This window comes from Tupaia chinensis, unplaced genomic scaffold (genome assembly GCF_000334495.1).
Source record: "Tupaia chinensis unplaced genomic scaffold, TupChi_1.0 Scaffold144171_2, whole genome shotgun sequence".
NCBI classification, from domain to species: Eukaryota; Metazoa; Chordata; class Mammalia; order Scandentia; family Tupaiidae; genus Tupaia; species Tupaia belangeri.
Window position 1 is genome coordinate 1,917,680 of NW_006204028.1, and position 24,390 is coordinate 1,942,069.

Genomic DNA, 24,390 nt, shown 5'->3' on the forward strand with positions numbered 1-24,390 from the left:
AAAACATCACCCCTGGGGGGTGGGCCACGCCACAATCCCTTCTCCTCCATTCTCCTCTTGGGATTTTTTTTTTTTTGGCACACATGCACATGTGCCCAGAATGAATTTTAAGTCACTGGGTCTGGGGCTCAAACAGTGGTTGACTACGTGGGAGTCCAATGACATGACCATTACAGCATCTGCTCGTCCCCAGATTTTTAAATTTTGATAAAGTCCAGCTTCTCATTTTTTCCTTTTATTGATCATACTTTCAGTATCAAGTCTGAGGACATTTTGCCTTGTCCTAGATTCCAACAATCTTCTAAGTGTCTTTTAGGTAGGTTCACGTTTTACATTTAAGTTCATAATTCATTTTAAGGTTTTTTTTTAATAGATATTTTTGCTATGGGGCACGTGTGCTCACCAGAGAGACAGAAAGTGAGAAATCACCCCCCAGGGGGGATGGCCATGCCACAATCCCTTCTCTTCCATTCTCCTAGGATCTTGGACATGCACACACATGTGCCTGGTGTGATGTTTCAAGCCACCTGGTCCAGGGCTCAAACCACAGTTTGCCATATGGGAGTCTAGTGCCTCAACCACCATGCCACTTGCTGGCCCCCTCATTTTAAGTTATTTTTGAAGTGTATTTCATGGGACCAGCAGCTGGCATAATGGCTATGTAGCTGGACTCCCATGTAGTCAACCATGGTTCAAGTCCTGGACCCAGTGGCTTAAACTCATGCAGGGTGCATGTCTGTGCCCAAGATCCCAAGAGGAGAATGGAGGAGAAGGGATTGTGGCGTGGAGGGTGATTTCTCGCTTCCTATCTCTCTGTATCTCTCTTTCTGGCGAGCGCATGCGCCCTATAGCAAAAACCTCTCAAAAAAAAAAAAAGTGTATTTCTTTCTTTCATAGGGCAGGGGGGGCTACCCTGGATAGCGTCTCACTATTCCACAATCCTCCACTGCTCTTCTAGCCAGGATCACAGGTGTGCCCAGCATGATCAGATGTGCCCAGCATGATCAGATCAAACCAGCACCCAAACCTGGGACCTCTCATACAGTTCCAGTGTCTCGAAGCAGCGCCCTACCCACCTGTGCCGCCATAGCTGGACATACTTAGGGTAAACATCACATTATTCTGGGGACCAGCAGTTAGCGTAATAGCTATGTCGCTGGACTCCCACGTAGTCCACTGCGGTTCAAGTCCCGGACCCGGTGGCTTAAAACTCACGCCGGGCATGTGTGCGTGCGTGCCCAAGATCCGAAGAGGAGAATGGAGGAGAAGGGATTGCGGCATGGCCATCCCCTCTGGGGGGTGATTTCTCGCTTTCTGCCTCTCTGTCTCTCTCTGTCTGTCTGGCGAGTGCACGCGCCCTATAGCAAAAAGTCTCTCCAAAAAAAAAATCACATTATTCTGGTGCTGTAAATGCCATCTATTAAGAAAATGGCCATTTAGGGCCAGCTTTATGGTACAATCGTATAGGGTGCTGCTCTAGAGGAACCAGATCCCCTTTGATGACCACAGTTCGAATCCCTGGCCTGCTCCACCTGAAACACTTAGCACATGTATGAGTGCCCAAGCTCTGATGGACTGGAGGAGGGGAGTACGGTGTGACCAGACCATGAGGAGGACACTGGCTTCTCTCAATCTCTCTGTCCCTTTGTCTCACTCTCATGTGTGTGTGTTCTATCATGAATAATGAAAAGAAAGTTAAAAACAAACAAAACTACCAAGCTAGCTCCATGGTGCAGTGGTCATGCACTGTCCCAGGGACACTGGATCCTGCACGGGGACCGACATTTGAATGCCCAGCCCCGTCAGCCTGAGGCATGCCGGACAGGTGTATGAGTGCCCGGTATGCAACGGGCTGGAGGACGGGGGGAAGGAGGTCTGGTGCCAGACCTCGAGGGTGGTGCTTGTCTCTCTCTCTCCCCCTCTCATAACCACGTGCATGTGAACACACTCTATCACAAAAAAAGATGGAAAAAATGATCATTTACTTTTTGTTCTCTTTTTATTCATGCTAGAATGCTTGCACACACACATGAAAGTGAGAGAGAGAGAGACACGGCCTGGTCTTGTCATCGCCCCCTTATCCCAGTCCTCTAGCCCGTCTGACCCTGGGCACTCGCACGCATGCCCGGTGTGTTTCAGGCTGAAAAGCAATCTGGCATCTGGCATCTCTTGAGCAGCATGTAACCACTGCGCCACAGATCAGCACGGTCATTTTTGGTTTTGATTTATCACCAAAGTGCCTTCATTTTTTATAGTCATTGGAGGATTGCAATTGATATAAATGCATCGCCCATCTACGTAGATACCTAGGCATTATACATTTATTTCAGAACAGAACAGCTCTTACAGGTTCACACTCAGCACAGGGTTGTCCCGTCCTCCTTAAGCAACCGCCATCTCTGCCCCCATGGCAGGTACCACTGGAAGGTCAAGCACCAGCCTAGTGGCTCTGAAAGGTAGGAAGGAAAGTCCCCCTGAGAGGACGCAGCCCCCTGGCATGTGGCTTGGTGAGCGGCACATGGGCTGGAAGAATGGTGTGTCGGGATCCTGAATTTCAGGGTGGTGTGCAAGGGAGATGGGAGAGGAGAACCCGCCTTTGAACTGCCACGACTAGGGCATGCATTGGATCGTTCGGTTAGCACCCAGAGCAAAGGTGTTGAATGGGATGAGCTTTCCTATGAGTAAGCAAGTGAACTTCTTGGGCAAACCAGGGCCCTTCTCATTGCAAAAATGTTGGCTGTGGCCTCTTCCTTCATATGACAGGTCCTTTGGGTCTTCTGTGCATGCCAGGTTGTCCCATCTTTCAAAGGTTTTAGGTACCCCCCGTTTTTTTTTCTGACAGATTTTTGCTATAGGACACATTTCTCACTAGAGGCACAGAGACACAGAAAGCGAGAAATCACCCTCTGAGGTGTGGTGGCCAAGCCACAGTCTGTCTTCCTCCATTCTCTTCTGAGGATTTTGGGCACACATGCACAGGTGCCTGGTATGATTTTCAAGCCATCAGGACTGGGATTTGAACTGCAGTCAGCCATGTGGGAATCCAGCGCCTTGCCCACCATGCCACTTGCTGGCCCCTCATTTGGTCTGCATTTAAAGTTTTCATTTGTTAAAACATGTAAGGTACTCACAGCCATGCCATGTAAGTCACAGTGCTCTAAGTTCCTGCTATTTTGGGTTTCCATAAATAATGCATGCTATGTTTTCATCATGTTAGCAACAAATACCATAGTTGGGTCATTTGGTGACAGGGTGGTTAAGGCAGCTGGATCCCACATGGCCGACCATGGAGTTCAAGTCTCAGATCGAGTGGCCTAATAAAACTCACTGAGCACGGGTGTGTGCATGCCCAAAATCCTGAGAGGAGAACGGAGAAGGGACTACAGCATGGCCATCACTCCTGTGGGATGATTTCTCACTTTTCCTCTCTCTCTTTGTCTATCTCTGGTGAGTGTACATATCCTATAGCAAATTAAAAATAAAAATAATTATTTCTATCTTTTTTCACTCAGTAATACGTGTATTCGAGATCTATTTATGTTGACACCTCTAGGTATAGTTTTTTCACTGTACCTGTAGTGTAGGGGCCCCTTGTAGGCTGTATCTTCTTTTTTTTGGAGAGGTTTTTGCTATGAGGTGCATGCACTCACCGGAAAGACAAAGAGAGACAGAGAGACAGAAAGCGAGAAATCACCCCCCCAGGGGACATGGCCATGCCACAATCCTTTCTCCTCCATTCTCCTCTCAGGATCTTGGGCACACACATACACGTGCCCAGTGTGAATTTAAGCCACCAGGTCTGGACCTCGAACAACGGTCGACTACACGAGCGTCCAGCGATGTAGCCATTACACCATCTGCTGGCCCCGTAGGCTGTATCTTTAGCAGTGGATTGTTGTGTTGAGTTTACACATTCCGCTTTCTTGATAGTGCCCTGAAAGACCAAGCTATTGTGATTCCAGCAAAAATCAAGTGTTATCTTTTCCTCTCATTCTTTTTTTTCCCCCCTTCTCTTTGTTCATGATGCATGTGTGAGAGAGAAAAAGCATGTGCATGTGGGGGTCATGCTGCAGTCTTCTTACTTCAGTCTTCCAGCTTATTGGATCTTGGATACTCGAGTGCATGCTGAGCATGTTTCAGGGAGACCAGCCCTGGGAGTCACACCATAGTCACTGTGTGGAATCCAGCTTATCCTGAGAAGTCCATTCATTACTGTTGCACCCACAGTCAGCTCTCATTATGTTTTTTGTTTGTTTTTGTTTTTGGAGAGTTTTTTGCTATAGGGCACATGCACTCACCAGAAAGACAGAAAGCGAGAAATGACCCCCCCCAGGGGGATGGTCATGCTGCAATCCCTTCTTCTCCATTCTCCTCTTGGGATCTTGGGCACGCTCCCACACCCGCCTGGCGTGAATTTAAGCCACTTGGTCCAGGACTCGAACTGCGGTTGACTACATGAGCATCCAGCGACATAGCCATTATACCAACTGCTGGTCCCAATAATTATTATTTTTTAGTTTTCTGTAGGACATGTGTGCTCACCGGAGAGACAGACAGAGAGGAGGAGAGTAAGAAAGCAAGCCGGGATTTGAATTGCAGTAGGCCATATAGGAGTCCAGTGCCTTAACCTCCATGCTGGCCCCAAGACTGGTCATGTTTTGAAATGGTTGTTAATGTCTTCTGTGGCTATTCTGTTCATGTTGTTTGCCCATTTATTGTGTTAGATTTGTCCTTATTGATTTGTGGAGTTTTTCATTATTTAAAATTTATTATTTTTATTATTATTATTTTAATTTGCCAGGGCATGTGCACACACCAGAGAGAGAGAGAGAGGGAAAGTGAGAAAGCAAGCCACCAGGTCCAGCATTCAAACCACCGTCAGCCATGTGGGAGTCCAGTGCCCTAACCACCACGCCTGCTGGCCCCAGATTTGTGAAGTTTTGTTTTTTTAAGTACAAGTTAAATATTACTCTTTTGTCTTTTATATATAAAGTGACATTTATAAACCCAGGTAGTTGCTTGACTTTTAGCCTTGTTGATGGCGTATGTTTTTTCTGAATGGAAAGGGGAGAGGCCAGTCCGGCTTGGACCACAACAGGATATTATTTTTGATTTCATTTCGAAAGCCTTGCTGGTGGCCAGCCTGGTACCTTTCCCAGAGAAGCAGTGACTGGTCTCAGCTTGAGGGATGTTCTTGGAGTTCTCTGGAGCCTTCGCAGAGAGGGTGTGGCTCTAAGTGTACTGATCCTATCTCCCCAGCGGCTTCTGAAAGGATTGAGAGGCTTTGCGCAGGGTCTGAGGCAATTCCAGCCTCTGGCAGGGGCAGGGTTCACTTGTGAACCTTGACCCAGTTCAAGAACCTCCACCTAGCAGTTACTGTCGCAGCAGGTAAAGCAAACAGCTTCCCTTCGATTCTCAACTCTGGAGCCATGCTCGGGAGTTGCTGTCATCCCATCCCTGGTGGCTCTTGGTGTCCATGGGCACCTCTCACCCTGACTTTAGTCACCAGCCCTGGGTTGTCAGGAATCACAGCTGTTCCACTTGGATTTTCCTGAACCTCTGTGCCTGTGTTTTCTATCCAGTTCCTGCTGGTCGGCCAGGCTAGGTTGGGCAGGGCTGACGCTAGGGCACAGTGCTTTCCAGACTAGTCTAACCAGGGCATACAGTGAGAAAGCAAGCTGGGGCTTCAACTGTGGTAGGCCATGTAGGAGTCCAGCACCTTAACCTCCACGCCACCTGCTGGTCCCAAGATTGGGCATCTTTTGAAATGATGCAAAGCTCTGACTATCCACACTCTATGGTAGAGACTGAAAGATTGGAGGACATAAAAGCATTGAAAATAGTTATGAATACTGGAGACAGTATGGAAGGAGGATGGGAGAGAGAAAGAGAATAGGGAAGAAATTAGGGGGGAAAATAGAGGCAAGACATTTGTGGGACACAGTAATGGTTTATTACCTGTTGATGATATCGTGTATAGTATCCTCAACTAGACCAGTCTGAGGTGTATTTTTTTTTAAAGAATTATTTTATTTAACTTCATTTATCCATTTATTTATTTTAATTTGGCCAGAGAGGGATAGAGTGAGAGAGAGAGAGAGCAAGAGAGAAAGCGAGCAGGCAAACCACCAGGTCAGGGAAAGTCACCCCTCTCCTCACAGGGAAACCGTGGTTTGCCATGTGGGAGTCCAGTGCCCTTAACCAGCATGCCACCTGCCAGCCCCCTGAGGTGTATTTCATGTTGGGCAAGCCAAATGATGTACAGTGATTGAATGTAATAATAATAATAAAATAATAATAACAATAATAATAATTAAAAAAAACTTACACTAGAAAAAAAAAAAAAAGAAATGATGCAGAGCCATCATGCTTGGTGCCAGGCAAGGTGGGCTAGAACCAGGAGAACAGGACAGCGAGATAAGAGGCAGGGAAGGAGATGAGTCAGATGCTTCAGGTAAATCAGAGCCAAAGGCCAGGGTGTGCTTGAAGGTTTCCAGGTGGGAGGATTAGTGGAGGTGGTCACTGAAGCGGGCCTTCCAGGAGAGGTTTCTGTGGGCCTGTGGCATTCAGAGGGCCCCGTCAGCGCACAGGGGAAGCTATGGGTGGGCAACAGGGTAAAGAGCAGTACACTCAGAAAGGATCCCAGGGCCCAGGAGGTGACAGAGTGGTGACACAACTGGATCCTTATAGGAAAAGTCCTGGGCTCAAGTCTCAGAAGCCTCTCCAGAGTACACTGGCTGCACACGCTCCTGTCCACTGTCTGGGCAGCTGAGGTTGGGGATGGATCATGGCACGGAGCCTCCCCACCTTTTTTGTGTGTGTGTGGAGAGGTTTTTTTTTTTTTTTTTTTTTTGTTTTGGGCCACGGCGCCCCCCCACCCCCCCCCCGGCTGTAGGGCAGAGAGGAGCTGTGAGGCGGCAGCACCCTCAGTCTGGGTCTGCCCGGGGTTGGGAAGCAGGTGTGCCCACAGAGCCCTCCTGCTGGCAGAAAGCGGGTCTCTATTTTGGCCTTTCCAGAGCAGCTCAGGTTATGGGCAGGATGACTTGGGGAGGAAGAGAGGTGAGGGACGGGGGTGTCCAAGGATCAGTAGTTCTGCAGGGAGAACTTCCCAGGGCTCCTGGGATGGAGGCAGGAGGCTGCCAGTCATTTCGGACTCCCTCCCAGCTGGAAACTGTGTGGGTGACATCACCGACACAAGTCGAGTTTCAGGGCTGGAGAGTGTCTTTCTTGAGGCCTTTAGGGTAAAGCATGATAAGGGTTGCAAGAGTCTCAGCTTTCTAGTTCCCATTCTAGTCTCCCACCATGCCCTCTTGAGCCTTCCCCTTCCTTCTCAGCCAAAGCTCACCTTCCAACCTGAGTGGCAGCTCCCCAAGGTGAACGTGGTTGCCCTGGGGTGGAGACATGGTTCCCCTCCAGACTCTGGTAGTTCCTTAACCTTCAGGCCACCCGTCTGACTGAAAGCTCATTTGCAAAGGGTTTTCTTCCTGACTGCATGATGTGGATGCAAGAGGCCCCCGGGGCAGTGAGGACCTGTCTGGGTGGGATGAGGAAACTCCTTCTGCTGTTTTATTCCTTTCTGTTCTGTTTTGTTTCGTTTTTAGAGAGGTTTTTGCTATAGGGCATGTGTGCTTGCCAGAGAGAGAGACAGAGAGTAAGAAATCACCCCCCCCCCCCAAGAGGATGGCCACACCACAATCCCTTCTCTTCCATTCTCCTCTGGGGATCTTGGGCACCCACACACACGCACCCGGCTTGAGTTTAAGCCACCGGGTCCGGGACACGAACTGAGGTCGACTATGTGGGAGTCCAGCGACATAGCCATTACGCTAACTGCTGGTCCCTGGCATGGAGCCCCTTTTGGGGGTACAATTCTCTCTCTTTCTCTCATGGAAGAAATTAATAAATTTAAAAGAAAGAAAGGAAAAAGGGGTCCAGATTTTCTACCTAACCTTAAGAAAACAAACCTCTGGTTCTTCATACATAAAAGGAAGTGGGCTGGGACTGAGGTCAAATTGTATGAGACACGTGGAGTCCGTCCTTCCTATTTTTTTCCTAGTGTTAAAACTAGTTTCCTTTATAAGTTCTGGACAGCTTCCTACCCTTAGGGACACAGGCCATCGTGGAGGTGAGGCCCTCATGAATGGGGGAGACAGCAGTGGGGATCTGCTCTGGGCATCCCTGGGAGCTGGTTTTGTGCTCAGCAGTCATGGCCGAGCCTGGAGTGAGCAGAGGGGTGACTTTCGCAGGGCTTGTGCTCTGACTGCTTCTGCAGTTGCTGCTCTGGGCCGCATGTCCTTCACAGATCATCCGACCCAGCTGCAGGCTTGCCCGTCCTGGGAGAAAGGACTGTCTTTATCAAGCAGGCTTCCAAGACAGGCAGGCAGCCCTTCCAGGTTCTCAGGCTTCCTGCTATTCTTCTTTGAACTCTGAGTCGGGGGGGGAGTTGTTGGGGTCTTTTTTTTTTTCCCCCTTTTCCTGAGAAGCTTCCTGGCTACTTCTCTGTCTCCAACCAGCAGGCCAAGGGCCTAGATCATTCTGTCACAGAAGGGCAGGGTAGTGGGACTCAGTGAGTTGACTCACCTGTCTGTGCTTCAGGGTCCTGAACTCACCAAGTTCAGGCACAGAGAGCGAGTCTGAGCAGGCTGCTGGGGCTATAGTTAGAAGTCCTTTTTAAGCCATCAGGGTCTACAAAGAATCAAGGACTTAGAAGTCAGTCTTGGGTTTGAATCCCAGCTTGACTGCTTATGACTCTGTGGCTTTAAATGAGGAGCTACATTTCTGTGAGCCTCACCCTCTCACCTATAAAATGGGTATGTATCTTGGTTGGGGAGTGCGTATAAAGAACACCAACGGCATGTACATAGTGTTTAGAATAAAGATGCTATGAGGACACACCAATAAGTATCATCTCATGTTCTGAAATGTGTTTTTCCACCTAAAATATATTAGACATTTTCTGTACCACTAAAGTATCTCCATTTAAAAATTTTTTTTATTTAATTCCACTTATTATTTTTTAATTTGACCAAAGAGAGAGAAAGAGAAAGGGAAAGTGAGAAAGCAAGCCTGTAGGCCCAGGACTCGCACTGTAGTCAGCCATGTGGGAATCCAGCACCTTCTACCACCATTCCACCTGCTGGCCCTGTGTCTCCACTTTTTCAGTGGTATAGTATTCCATGGGATAGGTGCTCTATAATTTAATTACCTAATCTCTTACTCATAGGAATAAAGGTTTTTTTCCCCCCAATTCTTTGCTAAGCAGCAATCAATGTTTTAATTTTTCATACCTTTAAATATTTGTTAGGTTTTTTTGGTAAGGATTATTTGTTTTGAGGCTGGCAGATGGCATGGTGGTTACAGCACTGGACTCCCACATAGCCAACCATGGTATGAGACCTGTACCTGGGGGCTTGCTTTCTCACTTTCTCTCTCTCCAGTCAAATTAAAGAATAATAATAAATAAAAACACAACTAAATATTTGTTTTAGTTTTATTTATTTATTTATTTATTTTGGAGAGGTTTCTGCTATATGGTGCTTGCGCTCACCAGAGAAACAGAGAGAGACAGAGAGACAGAAAGTGAGAAATCATCCCCCTGAGGGATGGCCATGCCACGATCCCTTCTCCTCCATTCTCCTCTCGGAATCTTGGGCATGCACGCACATGTGCCCGGCGTGAGTTTAAGCCACTGGGTCTGGGACTTGAACCACGGTCGACTACGTGGGAATCCACGTGACATAGCCGTTATGCCAACTGCTGGTCCCCGTTTTATTTATTATTATTATTATCTAATTTGATGAGAGAGGAGAGAGGGAAAGTAAGAATGCAAGCTGCTAGGTCCAGGATTTGAACCACAGTTGGACATGTGGGAGTCCAGTACCCCAACCACCATGCCACCATGACTCCAGTTTTGTTTTAAAGGATAGATTCCTAAAAGTATTGAGTTGTCAGAAAAGTCATGACGTATTTTTCTGATTTTCTATGCCTTAATGTGTCATGACTTTTCCAAGACCTGTGGAATGGCAAGTTCAAAGGTCTGCATATTCAAAATGTTGATAAATATCTAATTCCCAGGAACTCCCAGCACTAGGGGGTAGGTGGAGCCAGACTGGGGGTGAGTGGGGGGATACTGAAGCATATTTCGTAGGTTTCGGAGCTGCTGCTTTTTAACTTATTTATTTAATTATTATTATTATTATTATTATTTAAGTTTCACATGTGCTCACCGAGAGAGAGAGGGAAAGTGAGAAATCAGGTAATTATGTTTTTTTAATCTGTCAACCGTTTTTGCTTGGTCTTGGACAAGTTGCTTACTTCTCTGTCTCGCATTGTCCATTTGTAAAGTGGGAAAAAGCACCTGTCCCTCTCAAGTTGTTGGGATGATTTGTCTAGAAAAGCTGTTTGCCAGCATTACAGAGGAGGTGCGTGGGTGCGTGATGTTCTTGTCTCTCTGTAGTCTGAGGTTTACGCATCTCGGCCTCCCCGCCCCCCCGAGAGTGCTTATCATTTTCATAAAGCAGAATTCTTGTACTCCTAAATTGTCTTTCAAAGTCTCTGTTGACATTCTTCGAAATTGCCTTGTAAAGAGGTAGTTCTCAGGGGGATGCTAGTTTCCCATGGGGCAGTATTCTGATTGGATGCTGCGTCTGGACCAATGCCTGCCATCCGCTAAGCCATATTCTGAGCACGAAACAATGGCTCATGGGCTGCTCTGTGCTCCTGGAGAACATGCATCCGTGCATGAAACGGGTCAGTGGGCCTGAGTCACACTGCACCATACCTGTACTGAGACCACAGAAATTGTCTTTTATTGGAACCTCCAGGAAGGAAAATCCTCCTACATTCAAAATTGGGATTATTCGGCTGGTCCTATGGCCTGGTAGTTAAGGGAGCCAGATCCCATGTGGCCAACCATGCAATTTATGTTCCAGATCCTTGGCTCAAAAAACACACCAGATGGGACCAAGCAGATGGCATAATGGTTACATTGCTGGACTCCCACATGGCCAACTGTGGTTCAAGTCCTGGACCTGGCAGCTTGAAACTAATGCTGGGTGCATATACGTGCATGCCCCCAAATCCTGAGGAAAATGGAGAAGATTTGTGGCTTCACTCTCTTGGGGGTGTGATTTCTCCCTTTCTTTCTGTTTCCAGCTAGCACATATGCCCAATAGCAAAACATTTCTAAGAAAGGAAAGAAAGAAAGACAGAAAGAAAGACAGACAAACCAGACACATGTGCACTTGTCCCACATCATGACGAAGTGGAGAAATGGAGGAGGAATTGTGGCGTTACAATGCCCTATTGGGGGCGTTTCCTCCCTCTCCTTCCCTCTCCCTCCCTCTCTCTCTCTCTCTCTCTGTTGAACCCATATACCCTCTGGCAAAATTAAAAAAACAATACTTTAAAAAAATATAACGGCTTTTTTTTTCTTGAGTAACTTCTCTTTTTTTTTGAAAAAGTTTTTGCTATAGGGCGCGTGTGCTTGCCAGCCAGACAGAGAGAGACAGAGAGATAGAAAGCGAGAAATCACCCCCCAGGGGGGATGGCCATGCTGCAATCCCTTCTCCATTCTCCTCTCGGGATCTTGGGCACGCATGCACACGTGCCCGGCATGAGTTTAAGCCACCGGGTCCGGGACGTGAACCGTGGTCGACTATGTGGGAGTCCAGTGACATAGTCATTACGCTAACTGCTGGTCCCAAGTAACTTCTAAGACAGATTTTGTAAGTAGATGTGTTTTCTTGACCTCCCCAGCTTTATGTTTTAGTTTAAATGAATACATAAGAAATGTACCTATTTATGGGGTACAGTGTAATTTTTTTTCAGTACAAGAATACATATGTGTAGGGGACCAGCAGGTGGAGTGGTGGTTAAGGCACTGGACACATCCCCATGACTGACCATGGTTCAAGTCCCGGGCCTGGTGGCTTGCTTTCTCACTTTCTTTCTCTCTCTTTTTCTCTGTGTCTCTCTCTCTGGTCAAGTTAAAATAAATAAATGAATAAATAAAATTTAATAAAGAATTCTTTTTTTTAAAAAAGAATACACTGTGTAATGACCACACTGGGGTAATTAGCATATTCATCATCTCAAACAGTTCTCATTTCTTTATGTTGGGACCTAACATTTATTAATGTATGTATGGTATGCATTTTACACAGAAATAATATGTGTTACTTTTGTTGGGTCATCAGAAAAGTCATGATGCATTTTGCATAGGAAAGCATTGAAAAATTTATTTAATTATTATTATTATTATTATTATTTAAGTTTCACATGTGCTCACCGAGAGAGAGAGGGAAAGTGAGAAATCAGGTAATTATGTTTTTTTAATCTGTCAACCGTTTTTGCTTGGTCTTGGACAAGTTGCTTACTTCTCTGTCTCGCATTGTCCATTTGTAAAGTGGGAAAAAGCACCTGTCCCTCTCAAGTTGTTGGGATGATTTGTCTAGAAAAGCTGTTTGCCAGCATTACAGAGGAGGTGCGTGATGTTCTTTTCTCTCTGTAGTCTGAGGTTTACGCATCTCGGCCTCCCCGCCCCCCCGAGAGTGCTTATCATTTTCATAAAGCAGAATTCTTGTACTCCTAAATTGTCTTTCAAAGTCTCTGTTGACATTCTTCGAAATTGCCTTGTAAAGAGGTAGTTCTCAGGGGGATGCTAGTTTCCCATGGGGCAGTATTCTGATTGGATGCTGCGTCTGGACCAATGCCTGCCATCCGCTAAGCCATATTCTGAGCACGAAACAATGGCTCATGGGCTGCTCTGTGCTCCTGGAGAACATGCATCCGTGCATGAAACGGGTCAGTGGGCCTGAGTCACACTGCACCATACCTGTACTGAGACCACAGAAATTGTCTTTTATTGGAACCTCCAGGAAGGAAAATCCTCCTACATTCAAAATTGGGATTATTCGGCTGGTCCTATGGCCTGGTAGTTAAGGGAGCCAGATCCCATGTGGCCAACCATGCAATTTATGTTCCAGATCCTTGGCTCAAAAAACACACCAGATGGGACCAAGCAGATGGCATAATGGTTACATTGCTGGACTCCCACATGGCCAACTGTGGTTCAAGTCCTGGACCTGGCAGCTTGAAACTAATGCTGGGTGCATATACGTGCATGCCCCCAAATCCTGAGGAAAATGGAGAAGATTTGTGGCTTCACTCTCTTGGGGGTGTGATTTCTCCCTTTCTTTCTGTTTCCAGCTAGCACATATGCCCAATAGCAAAACATTTCTAAGAAAGGAAAGAAAGAAAGACAGAAAGAAAGACAGACAAACCAGACACATGTGCACTTGTCCCACATCATGACGAAGTGGAGAAATGGAGGAGGAATTGTGGCGTTACAATGCCCTATTGGGGGCGTTTCCTCCCTCTCCTTCCCTCTCCCTCCCTCTCTCTCTCTCTCTCTCTGTTGAACCCATATACCCTCTGGCAAAATTAAAAAAACAATACTTTAAAAAAATATAACGGCTTTTTTTTTCTTGAGTAACTTCTCTTTTTTTTTGAAAAAGTTTTTGCTATAGGGCGCGTGTGCTTGCCAGCCAGACAGAGAGAGACAGAGAGATAGAAAGCGAGAAATCACCCCCCAGGGGGGATGGCCATGCTGCAATCCCTTCTCCATTCTCCTCTCGGGATCTTGGGCACGCATGCACACGTGCCCGGCATGAGTTTAAGCCACCGGGTCCGGGACGTGAACCGTGGTCGACTATGTGGGAGTCCAGTGACATAGTCATTACGCTAACTGCTGGTCCCAAGTAACTTCTAAGACAGATTTTGTAAGTAGATGTGTTTTCTTGACCTCCCCAGCTTTATGTTTTAGTTTAAATGAATACATAAGAAATGTACCTATTTATGGGGTACAGTGTAATTTTTTTTCAGTACAAGAATACATATGTGTAGGGGACCAGCAGGTGGAGTGGTGGTTAAGGCACTGGACACATCCCCATGACTGACCATGGTTCAAGTCCCGGGCCTGGTGGCTTGCTTTCTCACTTTCTTTCTCTCTCTTTTTCTCTGTGTCTCTCTCTCTGGTCAAGTTAAAATAAATAAATGAATAAATAAAATTTAATAAAGAATTCTTTTTTTTAAAAAAGAATACACTGTGTAATGACCACACTGGGGTAATTAGCATATTCATCATCTCAAACAGTTCTCATTTCTTTATGTTGGGACCTAACATTTATTAATGTATGTATGGTATGCATTTTACACAGAAATAATATGTGTTACTTTTGTTGGGTCATCAGAAAAGTCATGATGCATTTTGCATAGGAAAGCATTGAAAAACACATCATAACTTTTCTGACGACCCATTATTTTCTGACAGAATGGTGAATAGATGCTATAATCTATTGCTAAATTTAGTTTATTAATTATCATTGTCTCAACACTATCTTAAACCCTATAAGGTGTTTTCTTTAAACTTTGTTTTGAAAGATACCCTAAAGGGCCCAGCAGATGGCATGGTGGTTAAAGTGCTGGACTGTCACATGGCTGACCATGGTTCAAGTCCTGGACCTGGCAGCTTCCTTTCCATCTCTCTCTCTCTGTTTCTCTGGTGAAAGTAAATGCCCTATAGCAAATTTTAAAAATAATAGTAATAAATAAAAGTAAATAAATAAAGATTTTTTAAAAAGGAAGACACCATAGATAAAAGATTCAGAAAAGTGAATGTATTTAAGTGTTTGCTTTATGATTTTTTTTTTTTTGGAGAGGTTTTTGCTATAGGGCACATGTGCTCGCCAGGCAGAGAGAGACAGAGAGACAGAAAGCGAGAAATCACTCCCCGGGGGAATGGTCATGCCGCAATCCCTTTTCCTCCATTCTCCTCTCGGGATCTTGGGCACGCACGCACACGCGCCTGGTGTGAGTTTTAAGCCACCAGGTCTGGGACATGAACCACGGTCGACTACGTGGGAGTCCAGCGACATAGCCATTACGCTAACTGCTGGTTCCCTTTTTTTTTTGTTCACAGTGCTTAACAAGGAGAATTAAAAGAACACAGGGAACACAAGGAGTAGAAGAGGTACCCTAATCATGGAATGAATGAGTCCCAATTTGTGAGAGTTTTAAATTATCAGTATTTTTTTTTCTTAGAGAGATTCTGCTATAGGGCATGTGTACTCATCAGAAAGACAAAGAGACAGCGAGAAGTCACCCCATGGCCATGCCACAATCCCTTCTCCATTCTCCTCTCGGGATCTTGGGCACGTGCACACACATACACATACGCACACACACACACACACACACACACACACCCCTGGCGTGAGTTTTAAGCTGCTGGGTCTGGAACTCGAACAGTGGCCGACTACGTGGGAGTCCAGCAATGCAACCATGATGCTATCTGCTGGTTCCCAGAGTTTAAAATTATTAACACCCCGTTGCTCAATTAGAATGGAAGTAGGCCTCTGTGTAAAGCAAGGTCCAACTGAAATTTAGGTCCTAGTTTTATAAAAGAGGTCCTCAGGATAGATGCCCTGACCAACACAGCAGAAACCCCTGAAGACACTAAGGTTCTTTCACGGTGGAGGACAGTGCCTGTGCTGGCAGGCGAGGCTTCTGGAATAAGCTCAAAGGCCAACAGGGTGTGGCCTTTCATAAACCTGAGCTTAATCTTAAAGCACCACACAGTGTAGGCCAGCCACAGCCTCGGGTCTCAAAGTGTCTGTCCAACTCTTGGGTTTATATGTATTTTGGAGTCCAGTAGGGTAACTCATCAGTAGGCTCTGAAGGTGTGACATAATGTTTTCGAGGGGAGTGGAATATACTCCATGGTCTTATCACAGGAAATATCTGTTCTTCACTTAGTCAGGCATGTAAATCTTTGGAATCAGTTCAAAGCCATGGGACATATACAATAGGTGGCCTTTATTACTAGCCTCTTTTACTTGGTGTAATGTTTTCAAGGCTCATCTGTGTTGTAATATGTATTAGTAATTCATTCCGTTTTTACAGCCAAATAATATTCCATTGTATGGATGGATATATCACATTTTGTTTTTTATTTGTCTGTCGGTGGACATTTGGGTCATTTCTACCTTTGGATCCTTGTGAGCAGTGCTGCTATAAACATTCATGTTCAAGTTTTTGTTTAAACACCTGTTTTCAATTCTTTTGGACATATCCTTAAGGGTATAATTGCTAGGTCCTGTGGTAATGCTATGTTTAACTTTCCGGAAACCATCACACTTTTCCACAGTGGCTGAACCATTCTGCAGTCTCTGCAGCAATGTATGACAATTCCAATTTCTCTGCATGCTTTTTGGGGGGGAATAATTATTTATTTAATTTTATTTATTCATTCACTTATTTTAATTTGACCAGAGAGAAAGAGAGAGAGAGAGGTAGAGAGAGAGAGAAAGTAAGAAAGCAAGCCACCAGGTCTGGGCCTCGAACCTATGGTCGGTCATGTGGGAGTGTCCAGCGCCTTAGCCACCACACCACTTGCTGGTCCTTCCACATGCTTTCTAATATTTATTTCTTTTTCCTGACTGCCAGAGGGTTCATGCGCTTGCCAGGGAGAGACAGAGAGAGAGAAAGCTCTTCTCAGTGGGGTGTGGTCACACAACAATCCCTTCTCCTTCATTTCTTCATCCAGTTGGGATTTGGGGCATGCACGCACATGCACCTGGCATGTCTTTCAAACCACTGGGGGTCATGTGGGATTCAGTTCCTTTAACCACTAGGCTATGGGGCTGGCTCAGATATTGTTTTGTTTTCAAAGTTTATTTATTTATCCCTTCTATGAGAGAGATGATAGCCCTGGCTGCATCTCCAAGGTGCCATCTACCCCCAATCTCAGAGGCTGGGATCATGGGCTTGCTTATGCCCAGCATGCTCAAGGAGGTCCTGAGGTGCAAATGCAGGATCCCTCCCGTGTGAATCTGGCTGTGTCACCACCTAGTTCTATTTAATGTCTTTATTTATTTATTTTTTTGCCTTCCCAGTAGCTGTGAAATGGTAACTCTTTAGGTGTTTTTTTGTTTCGTTTTGTTTGTCTTGTATTTCTCCTGAGGGCACATGCGCACACTAGAAAGAGAGAGAGGGAAAAAGCACCTCCCATAGGGTGTCGTCATATTGTAATTTCTTCTCCACTTCTCCAACCTTTTAGGATTTGGGGCATGCATGTACACACACCTGGCATGTTTTTCAAGCTGCCAGGTCTGGGATTCAAATAGCACAGCTGACCGTGTGGAATCCAGCTTTAAATAAGGCCAGCTTCCTTATGGTTTAAATTTGCATCTCATCTGCTTGTTTGCCATTTTTTATGTTTTCTGGAAAGATGTCTGTTCAGGTCTTTTGCCTATTTTTTAATCAAGTCATTATTTGCATTATTATTTTTTAAAGTGTGGCTATATATTTTACTTTCCATCGATTTTTAAAAAATTATTTAATTGTTATTTATTATCATCACTATCATTATTTTTTATTTGACCAGAGGGAGACAGAGAGAAAGAGAGGGAAAGTGAAAAAGCAAGTCACCAGGTCGGTGACTCAAACCATGGTCAGTCATGTGAGAGTCTGGCGCCTTAACCGCTACGCCACCTGCTGGCCCCGACATACATTTTTTTAAAGAATTATTTTATTGGGACCAGCAGTTACTGTAATGGCTATGTCACTGGACTTCCATGTAGTTGACTGCGGTTCAAGTCCCGGACCCGGTGGCTTAAACTCACGTTGGACGCGTGTGCATGCATGCGTGTGTGTGAGCCCAAGATCTCAAGAGGAGAATGGAGGAGAAGGGATTGCAGTGTGACAATCCCCCCCCAGGGGGTGATTTCTTGCCTTTTGTCTCTCTTGTCTCTCTGGTAAGCACACACACCCTATAGCAAAAGCCTCTCCAAAAAAAAAAAAAATTATTTAACTTTATTTATTTTTTAATTTGACCAGAGAGTGACAGAGTGAGAGGGACAGAAAGAGAGAGGAAAAGTGAGAAAGCAAGCAGCCAGGTCCGAGATTCAAACCATGGTCGGCCAGGGGTAATCCAGTGCTCTTAACCACCATGCCACGTGCCGGCCCCCTGACATGCATTATTTTTAATTTATTTACTTGGTCATTCGTCTGAGTATCTTGGATGTTCTAGACATTCAGTCAGTGAGGATAAAGCAGTGAGCACATTTATTACCAAAACTGAAAAGTCATGAGAATTCTTTTTTTTTTTTTTTGGAGAGATTTTTACTGTAGGGCGCGTGCGCTCGCCAGACAGACAGAGAGAGACATAGAGACAGAGAGCGAGAAATCACCCCCCAGGGGGGATGGTCACGCTGCAATCCCTTCTCCTCCATTCTCCTCTCGGGATCTTGGGCACGCACGCACACGCGTCCGGCGTGAGTTTTAAGCCACCGGGTCCGGGACACGAACCGCGGTCAACTACGTGGGAGTCCAGCGACGTAGCCATTACGCTAACTGCTGGTTCCCAGTCATGAGAATTCTTAAACCAATAAATAAGTAATAAATGTCTTATTCCTAACTTCTCCTATGGAATCAGATCTAGGCCTGAATTTTCACAGGTCACCGCTCTGAGGGCACCTTTAATTGGAGCTGCTCTTTGATCCTTGTCCCCTCACAGCTCCTTCCAGGCTGGAATCTCACCTAGTCCCTGAGGGCCTTGTGTTTGACAAGCACTCAGTCTTCATAGCTGAAGGGCTCCCTGAGTGTTGTAAGTTTTGACTTTAGTGAGGCCACTGTGGGCCTTGGGTTTTACAGTACCCAATATAAATAGCTAAATAGCTATACTTACATACTTACTATAAACAGCTATGCTTCCTAAGTATTTACTTTAGTTCTTTAAGTTGAGAATAACTGGTTGCCTCTCCTCCTCCAATTCCTTAAGGTTTCCACCCCAACAGAAACAAAATGAAACAAAACAACAGCAACAAAAATATACATACATTTTAAAGTTCCTTTGCTCACCAGAAAGAGACAGAAAGAGGGAGAGAGCCGTCTCCCATGGGACATTGGTCTTACTGAAGTCCCTTCTCCACTTCTCCATCCTGTTGGGATTTGGGGCACACATGCACACACACCCAGCATGTTTTCAAGCTGCAGGGGCTGGAATTAGAGCTGTGCTTGGCTCTGTGTGATCTGGCTCCCTGAACCACTAGGCCCAAGAAAACTTTCCTTAAAACTTAATTTCCTGGGAACCAGCAGTTAGCGTAATGGCTATGTCGCTGGACTCCCACGTAGTCGACCGCGGTTCGCGTCCCGGACCCGGTGGCTTAAAACTCACGCTGGGCGCGTGTGCGTGCGTGCCCAAGATCCTGAGAGGAGAATGGAGGAAAAGGGATTGCGGCGTGACCATCCACCCTGGGGGGTGATTTCTCGCTTTCTGTCTCTAATGTCTCTCTCTGTCTGTCTGGCGAGCGCACGCGCCCTATAGTGAAAATCTCTCCAAACAAACAAACAAACAAAAAACCCTTATTTTCTTTGGACAACCCATTTTCTGGGACCCCTCCCTTCTTAGGAGCTCTGTGCTTCCTTTCCTCTTCTTAGATAAACTCCCTGCTTTGCTGTAGGGAGAAAAAAAAAATCTGATGTCTTTAAGAGTAGAAAGGATCCCGTGAGAACAGAGGGAGGCCCAGCCTTGGCGGCACAGGCAGTGGTATGCTGCCCTGCAGGGCTGGAGCCCACTTGACCCGCTGTGGGTCTGGACTTGCGGGTCAGCCTGAAAACACTCCAGATGAGTGCCCAAGATCCTGAGGAGCCGGAGGTCTGGAGAACAGTCTCTTAAATAAAAATAAATGAGCTATGTTAAAAAAAATAGAAAAAGAAGCGATTGTCCCTTTCTGCCCCAGGTGTTGGTGTGTGGGCAGGAAAGGAGATTCAGTGTGTTTGTACTGGAGCTTTCGAAACGATGGATGGTTCCTATGTTTATGTGCAAGTTGCATTGATATGAGTTTCTAGAACTCTATTTATTTATTTGTTTATTTATTTTGAGAGAGATTTTTGCCGTAGGCCACATGCACTCGCCAGAGAGACAGAGAAACAGATAGTGAGAACAGATAGTGAGAAATCACTCCCTGGGGGGATGGCCATGCCACAGTCCCTTCTCCTCCATTCTCCTCTTGGGATCTCATTGAGCATGCATGCACATGCACCTGGTGTGAGTGTTAAGTCGCCAGATCTCGGACTCAAACTGTGGTCCACTATGTGGGGTCCAGCGATTTAACCCTTACGCCATCTGCTGGTCCCAAGTTTCTAGAACTCTTTTAACTCCATGGAGGAGCCACTTGTTTCCACCTCAACAACTGCCCTCACCCAGTCCCCGTTTCTTGGATTAGTTAGTAGTGCTGTTACCAAACTCAAACTAAGTCTGCCCACCCATGTGACACCACAAACCATAGACAGGAGGTGTGTTGAGGGAACACATGGCTTCGTGGTCATATACAGAGCATGGAGAGTGGACAGCTCATGCTAAAAAAGCCCAGTCTCCTTGAGGCGTTTCAAGCATGCGAGTTTAGGGGGAAACAAGGGTAGGCGTGTCAGGCATGCTCAGCTCAATGATGGTTCAAGAGACATGAGCATCCCATGGACTTTCTCTCTCTCTCTCTTTTTATTTTGAAAGGTTTTCGCCACAGGGTATGCACTCTCACTGGACAGAGAGACAGAGACAGTGAGAAGAAAAGTGAGAAATCTCTTCCCAAGGAGAATGGCCATGCCACAATCCCTTCTCCTCTGTTTTCCTCCTGGGATCTTGGGCATGCATGCACTCACGGCCTGTGGAATTTTCAAGCTAACAGGTCTGGGCCTCGAATCACGGTCGGCCATGTGGGAGTCCAGTGATGTAACCACTGAGCCATAAGCCCCTACCACCACCCCGGGACTTTTTTTGATTGGTAGAGCCTTAGATAATCAATTTTTATTCTGGGCGGGGGCAACCATCTGGTTTCTGGCACCATCCAAGCTGGGGTCTTTGTGCTCACAACCAGCCATTCCCATCCAGCAAAACATTTTAAGAATTTAAGTCTTGGGACCAGCAGTTAGCATAATGGCTGTGTCGCTGGACTCCCATGTAGTCGACCGCAGTTCAAGTCCTGGATCCAATGGCTTAAACTCACGCTGGGCGCGTGTGCGTGCAAGCCCAAGATCCCGAGGGGAGAATGGAAGAGAAGGGATTGCAGCATGGCAATCCCCCCTGGGGGGTGATTTCTCACTTTCTGTCTCTCTGTCTCTCTCTGTCTGGTGAGCGCACATGCGCCCTATAGCAAAACCTCTACAAAAAAAAAAGAATTTGTCTTATCTTTCCTTCAGGTAGGAGTTTTGGGAACCTCATGCCCCTGACTCATGGCTCACTTCCTTAATTACTATAGCCAAAGTCTGGCCCTTCCTTTGGGCCATTAAAATTTAAATAGCCCTTCCAAGGCAGTTTAATAAGACCTTTTACTTTAGTTCAGCTATTGATTTTCAGTTGGAGAATTTCCATATTTTCTTCAACCGAAGGGGAAACTGAGGGCTCAGCTCTTTTAGGAGGTCACTGCTTGGTTTTAGTGTCAAAAGACAAACAAACAGCAAATTTCAATATCTTAGTTGACTTTGTGATTCTAGAATGAAGCAACACATCACCTCCTAAAATAGAGTGCACGTTCCCGTGAGGTGAGCTGAAGGAAACAGAAACAAAGAACAGGGAGCAGATTGCCATTTCATTTCTTTTCTTCTTCTGCTGGACGGTGTGTGCTCTCACCAGAGAGAAACAGAGAAAGCGCCTTTTCAGGGAAATGGTCACACTGCATGCCCTTCTCCTCCATCTCTCTCTCCTCCTGGGATTTGGGGCATGTGCACACATGCTCCGGGCGTGTTTCTCAAGGCTCTGGCTCCAGAACTCAAACTGTGTGGTTGGCCACGTGGGATCTGGCTCCCTTAACCACCAGACCATGGGACCAGCCCAAACTGGATTTCGATCGCACGTAATTCAACCTGTTGGTTTGCTGAATAGAAGTCCCAGGTAGCCACTGTTTGGTTGGCGACCATGGTAAATGAGTGTAAATCAAGTTCTAAACCAATGAAAGCTCCTTGTCCTTATGAGACTAGGTGGGGAGGCAGAGTTCTCACCTTTCAAGGACTTGTTGACAAGATCGGCTTCTACCTAAAAAGAAGGCTAACGCATAATAAGTGAAATCAAACGGGTTTATTTAAGCCAGGACTTAGGACAAAGTGCTCAGAGAAACAGACTGATCTCTCCAAGATGTGATCATGGAAATGGTGACCAAGAGAGCTGGTTTATGTAACAGAATGGCAGCAAGTTGTTTGTCAAGACTAACATCGGTCCATTTCAAATAATACAAGCAGTTCATTGGCTGTGCCTTATTTTTTTTTTAAGAATTTGTTTTATTTAACTTTATTTATTTGTTTAAATTTGACCAGAGAGGGACAGAGAGAGAGAGAGAGCTGCCAGGACTGGAACTGCGGTCAGCCATGTGGGAGTCCAGCACCCTTAACCACCATGCCACCTGCTCCCCGCAAGCCTTAATTACTATAGCCAAAGTCTGGCCCTTCCTTTGGGCCATTAAAATTTAAATAGCCCTTCCAAGGCAGTTTAATAAGACCTTTTACTTTAGTTCAGCTATTGATTTTCAGTTGGAGAATTTCCATATTTTCTTCAACCGAAGGGGAAACTGAGGGCTCAGCTCTTTTAGGAGGTCACTGCTTGGTTTTAGTGTCAAAAGACAAACAAACAGCAAATTTCAATATCTTAGTTGACTTTGTGATTCTAGAATGAAGCAACACATCACCTCCTAAAATAGAGTGCACGTTCCCGTGAGGTGAGCTGAAGGAAACAGAAACAAAGAACAGGGAGCAGATTGCCATTTCATTTCTTTTCTTCTTCTGCTGGACGGTGTGTGCTCTCACCAGAGAGAAACAGAGAAAGCGCCTTTTCAGGGAAATGGTCACACTGCATGCCCTTCTCCTCCATCTCTCTCTCCTCCTGGGATTTGGGGCATGTGCACACATGCTCCGGGCGTGTTTCTCAAGGCTCTGGCTCCAGAACTCAAACTGTGTGGTTGGCCACGTGGGATCTGGCTCCCTTAACCACCAGACCATGGGACCAGCCCAAACTGGATTTCGATCGCACGTAATTCAACCTGTTGGTTTGCTGAATAGAAGTCCCAGGTAGCCACTGTTTGGTTGGCGACCATGGTAAATGAGTGTAAATCAAGTTCTAAACCAATGAAAGCTCCTTGTCCTTATGAGACTAGGTGGGGAGGCAGAGTTCTCACCTTTCAAGGACTTGTTGACAAGATCGGCTTCTACCTAAAAAGAAGGCTAACGCATAATAAGTGAAATCAAACGGGTTTATTTAAGCCAGGACTTAGGACAAAGTGCTCAGAGAAACAGACTGATCTCTCCAAGATGTGATCATGGAAATGGTGACCAAGAGAGCTGGTTTATGTAACAGAATGGCAGCAAGTTGTTTGTCAAGACTAACATCGGTCCATTTCAAATAATACAAGCAGTTCATTGGCTGTGCCTTATTTTTTTTTTTAAGAATTTGTTTTATTTAACTTTATTTATTTGTTTAAATTTGACCAGAGAGGGACAGAGAGAGAGAGAGAGCTGCCAGGACTGGAACTGCGGTCAGCCATGTGGGAGTCCAGCACCCTTAACCACCATGCCACCTGCTAGCCGCAAGCCTTATTTTTTACATCACAAACTTAAGGACACAGCGATTAAGAAAGGGCAGGGATCACCTTATAACATCTGTAAGCTTTTGTAATGTCATAGTTTGTTCACTGTAAATCTAGGCATGATTTTTAGATATTAACCTGATGGGTATGGAGCATAAGCAAAACCTCAGACTCACATTAACTTGGGCCTTTAAAATTTAAATGGACAAGGGACCATCGGATGGCATAATGGTTATGTTGCTGGACTGCCACGTAGTCGACCGTGGTTCAAGTCCCAGACTGGGCTGCTTAAAATTCACGCCGGGCGCATGTGCATATGTGCCCAAAATCCCAAGAGGAGACTGGAGGAGAAGGGATTCCAGTGTGGCCATCCCTCCTTGGGAGCGATTTCTTGCTTTCTGTCTCTCTCCGTCTCTCCAGCAAGTGCTAGTACCCTATAGCAAAAAACACTCTTAAAAAAAAAAGAAATGGACTAGGCCAGCCCATAGCCTAGGGGTTAAAGAGACTGTATCCCACATGGCCAACTCTGGTTTGAATCCTGGCCTCACAGCTTGAAAAACACACCAGGTGCATGTGCATGCATGCCCCGAGTACTGACAGGTTGGAGAAATGAGGTTGGCGAAATGGAGGAAAGGGAATTTCAGCACAAACAAGCCCCTTTGTGGAGTTCTTTCTCTTTCTGTCTCTGGTAAGCACACATGCCCTCTGGCAATGAACAAAAACTAAAACAGATGTTGAATTCCACAGATTGCTCTGAACT

General features: G+C 45.8%; 1 protein-coding gene across 3 annotated transcripts in view; it reads left to right on the plus strand.

The window, feature by feature from the left end:
• ACSF2 (acyl-CoA synthetase family member 2) overlaps positions 1–24,390 on the plus strand; it is a 50,333-nt gene that overhangs the window by 10,079 nt on the left and 15,864 nt on the right. Inside the window, exon 2 of one of the 3 annotated variants that reach the window (XM_006166197.3) lies at positions 14,981–15,031. The exons of the other annotated variants lie outside the window; for them this stretch is intronic. The gene's annotated coding sequence lies outside the window, so the exon portion shown is untranslated. The remainder of the gene's footprint in view (positions 1–14,980; positions 15,032–24,390) is intronic. 3 annotated transcript variants of the gene reach the window in all.